This window comes from Leucopleurus acutus (assembly GCF_964270905.1).
Source record: "Leucopleurus acutus genome assembly, chromosome: 9".
Classification (NCBI taxonomy): Eukaryota; Metazoa; Chordata; class Mammalia; order Artiodactyla; family Delphinidae; genus Leucopleurus; species Leucopleurus acutus.
Window position 1 is genome coordinate 85,686,551 of NC_139144.1, and position 4,849 is coordinate 85,691,399.

The window sequence follows — 4,849 nt, forward strand, 5'->3', positions numbered from 1 at the left end:
GGAAGGAGCATCGTTTTGCATCCTTAAAACTACTTAGAAGAACCTGATCTCGTAAGGTCTTAAACTGAGAACTCTCACAGGAAATGCCATCTTTATGCAATATGGACATGAGAATATTCATAACGGTAACCAAATGGGAATGTTCTCTGTGAAAACAAATCTGTCTTTTGAAGAGTTCTGAACAAAGAGGTCTGATAAGACTCCCAAGCCTTCAGAAATTATTGCCATGAACTGTGAAAATAACCTCCAACCCTGTCCCTCTGTAATTCTGATCTGTTGTCTTACTAGATCATTTATTTCACTGGTTATAATGTTGTGATAGATGTCTCCCATCAATGTATTCCCAAGAGATAATATACTTGTAAAAATTTTTCTGTCAATCAGAAAATAATCATCGGCACTTTCCTCCTCCCTCCCATGCATGATGTCACAATTAAAAGCTTATGAGTTTGCTAGGCTTATTATTTAACAAATCATTTGACAGCCTGTTTCATTTAAATTAAATTAACAGGCCCAGGGCTCACAGCATCCATCCCACTGAATTCTAATTGCCTGTTTATTGTCACACCCTCTCACTAGGCTGTGATCTCCTCAGGGATGAGGACAACTGACTGGCCAAGTCTCTTTTGTGCCCTGTATCTCCCCAGTGCCTGGCATGAGGGTGGCAGCTAGGCAGCTTGGAGCTGCCATTCCATTCCCTCCTCGCTGGAGGACAGGGAGGACAGACAGTCATTCCCAGCACTTTCTCCTCTGAGCCCCAGCTTAGCTTCAGAATCCTCCTGGACACAGTGCCTGAGACAGCTGGCACCAATCAGGTGGAATTGGCATATAAAAGAAAACCTACTTGCTGTCCCTGGGTGCCCCTGGCAGCCCACAAAAAGGTATGAGGCAAAGAATAGGTGAGGATGGACTGGAATCCTGGGACTTGGGGTGAGGGCTTCCCCGCTCCTCCCAACCTAGGCTGGCCACTCCAGCCCAGGGGCTCCTGTCCTCCTGGCTGTAAACCCCTGCTGTCAACGTACCAGATGTGGGCCCTTCTGCAGGCATGCCAGGGCTCTCCCACCTTGGGTCTGCAGCAAACCTGGCTTCAATCAGATCCAGGGCTGATGACGGGTCCTTTGCCAGCCCCCTGCAGGAGTGCAAAGGCTGCCTCAGGTGCACCTCTTGCATCTGGGCTCCGATCGGCTGGGGGCAGCCTGTCTGCCAGACACCTCACCCACGGCAGGCTGCGGAGCCTTCCCACCCCAAGATCGAAACTCAGTCCATGGAGGCCTTCCCCGCGCCTGCACCCACCACTGGGTTCCAGGAGCTGGAACTCAGGGTTACCCTGTCCAGAGGCTGTGGGGCAAGCACATGGGTACAACTGAGTGAGAACCCCAGGAGGATCTGGGGGCCCGAAGAGGGGTCGCTGGGCAGGGCTGTGGAGGGAGATGGGGCAAAGGGTCCAGTGTTTGGTCACCTTGTGTGGCAACACGGAGTGGACGGAATTCCCTGGGAGACTCACCCCTCCAGAAGCTGACGGTCCTGGCTCAGGGAGTCCTCAGCCTGGGGCGATGGGCACAGCCTGGAATTCTGGAAGGATTGGGGGGGTACCCTAGTCTACAGGGCATCATCCCCCAATGTGGCAGGCAGCCTCTACAACAGCCCCCAGTGATCCCTCCTCCTGGCATCTGTGCCCTTGTGCGACCCACGCCCCCTTCCCCTCCAAGTGAAGGAGCTTGGAAATGGATCCCTCCTGCCCACTGAAGCCTTCAGATGAGACTGCAGCCTTGGCTAAAAGTGTTGGCTGGATACTTCCTTAGTGGTCATGACTAACACCCCCTCCTGCTACAAGCTACTAACCTGCCCAAAGGGCCTCAGGCAGCTGGTGGCTGAGCCAGGACTTGAGGCACATCCTAGTTCCCAGCCACCACAGCACCCTCCTTCCTAGAAGGGTGGGGCCAGCCACCAGCCCCGGAAGGAGGGGCCTGGGGCTGGGGCTGCTCAGGGTCTCATCTCTGGGGCACCCTGGGCATCAGTGCCTCTGCCCTCTGGGCACCGCCAGGCCTGCTTTCCTCCCTTGCTGCAGCCATGTCTAAAGGCTTCTAGGTGTCACCACGCTGTTGATTTGACCAAGATAGTTCACTGTGGAATGGTAGCAAGCCAGAATGGTCCTGTATGCCAGGCATGGTGCTAAATCCTTTACACAGATGAGTTCACAATCCTCCCAGCAGCGCTCTGAAAAAGAGCTATTATCTTCCCCATCTTGTAGCTGAGGAAACAGGCTTACGGTCCACAGGGAGCGTCAGAGCAGAGATTTGAACCCAGATCCATCTGTCTCCAGAGCCCACATTCCTTCCACTTCTCAACCACTACAAGTGCCCCAGTGTTTCACTGACACCCCCGCCCTCAGCCACACCCCAGCTCACCCCACTCGTCCGCCGCTCAGAGCCCCCATCCGTCCTACCACGGGGCTTGCCGCACTGGCTCCACGCACACTGGGCCCGGTCCCTCAGACCGCAGAACCGGGCCCAGGGGGGCCAGGAGAGGCCCAGCCCCGCCCCGGTCAGCAGCTCCAAATCCCACAGAAGCTGCAGGAAGGTGGGGTGCCAGGATGTGAGCGGGCACGCACCCTGCGCTCTGCCACCCTCCCTGGCCGACGACCGCCTACCTGCTCCTGGGCCCGCCGGCTCCGCTCCATCTGCAGCAGCACGGTGGGCAGTTCGAGGCCTGAGGGACAGGTCCGGCCGTCTCCCACATGGGGAGGCAAGGTGGAGTCAGACCCCACGGAGAGCCTGCCCCCTCGTAGATGGTGCCCTGTCACCCTCACCTGCTGCAGGGCAGCCCAGAGCTGGCCCAGGCCTGCAGGGCACCGGAAGAGGTGCTGGTACAGGGCCAAGGCCTGCTTGGGGCTACAGGGGAGCCCTAGGTCCCTAGGTGTGGCTGCCTGCTCCATGGGGCAGGGGGCCAGGGAGGACATCCACCCCCCTCCCCTCCCCCAGCTGCTCCTGGAGAGAGGAGGAAGATGAGGAGCTGCGGACAGGCGCAAGGAGGAGACAAAGGCTCCTGGGCTCAGTAACGTGGGGCCCTGACATCTGAGCCAGGGCCTGGGCCTCAGCCAAGTCTCAGAGAAACCTGACTCTGATGCAGGTTTCTCGGCCACGTGGGTGGCAGTGTGGGGTGAGGACTGTGGCTCTGATAGAGAGCGACGTGTGTGCATGTGTTTGCAGTCCCAAATGAGCATCTATTTTATACATACGGTTAGCCCTTAAGCAACACGGGGGTTAGGGGCCCAACCCTCCTTGCAGTCAAAAATCCACATATAACTTATAGTCTGCCCTCCATATCCGAGGATTCAACCTACCTGGGATGGTGTAGTGCTGTAGTATTTACCATTGAAAAAAATCTGAGCATAAGTGGGCCCGTGCAGCTCAAACCCGTGTTGTTCAAATGTCAAATGTATATCTGAAGCTTGCAACTGCATTATATGGTATGTGATATATGCCCAATACAGGCAGCAGCTCCCAACAACTAACTGTATGCCAGGACACAAAATGCTACGTACACGTAATCCTTCCTTGAAGCAACTCTATGAAGTAGGTGGTATCGTTTTCATCCCCATTTCACAGAAAAGAAAACCGGGCCCCAGAGAGTAAGCTGTCCTACCTAACACATGGCACTGTCTCCCTCATCGGGGGACAGGCAGCACGAGAAACAGGCTCTGGGAAAATGTGGTCCCGAGTGTGAGTAGTAACGCGCTTCCCTGGTGCTCGCTCCAAGCTGCCCAGCTCTGTTTATTCTCCACAACACACGAGATACAGCAGATGAGGACACAGTTTGTAGAAGTAACGACAAGGGGAGGGAACAGGCATACGTGATGGTCTGTAGTCTTCGCATCCCCTGCCGTCATGAGCAGCCTGGCCTGCCTGCTGCTTTGCAACCGCTCCATGAAAGGGGCCCCAGCAGAAGCAGGCTGAGGAAGCAGGCGGGGGGGGGTGGGGGTGGTGTTGGTTCAGCCCAACGCCCTCCCTTCACTCCCTGTTGGAATACCAGGGTCCCCCCAACCCCAATCTTTAGCTAAGGTCCCTAAGAAAACCAAGGTCACATAGCTGGCAGGTAGCAGAGAGAACTCAAAATACAGTTCTCTTTGAAAAGAGACTTTTCTTGTCAGAGAAAGAGATTTTTTTTCCCCCTATTTCAAAACCCACGTTCTTTCCCCTATAAGGATGTCTTTGAAAGTCACATGTGTGTCCCCTGCCCACATGTCCGTCAGGGGTGGGTGTAGCTGCGAACACACGAGGGATACATGCATGTGTTTATCTGGGTTTTTGAGGGGGGTGTGTGTGTGTATTTCATCACATGTGTCTGTATGTCATCACAGAAACATTGTCTCTCCTGTTCCCCACCCAGGCGTGGGGTCCTTGTGTCACCAGCTCTTAGGGTGGCCCGGGAGGTGCCTGAGCACTCAATATCCCCAAGGAAAGGGGGATGCCATGTGGGCACTGAGCCCCTTCCCAGCGTTCCTCAGCCCCTGCAGGATTCCACCTGGATCCACAGAGGGCCCCACAGAGGGCCGCACACGGGGGCCACAGGCCGTGCCTGCTACATGTAAACACAGGGCTGGGACCAGGACACCTGGGTCCTCCTTCTGCCCATCGCAGGGTTTCCCAGGCAGCACCAGGGTGTGGCAGGTAGGGGCAGCCCAGAGATGCAGGCGCAGAGAGTGGGCAAGGTCCACCCCACAGCTGCTACCACCCTGAGTCTGGGGACACTGACCTCTGGACCCCATGTTCCAAAGAGCCCACACCACCAGCGCAGCGCCCAGAGGCAGCACACATTCACACAGAGAAACCTTAGGGCAGTTCCCGAG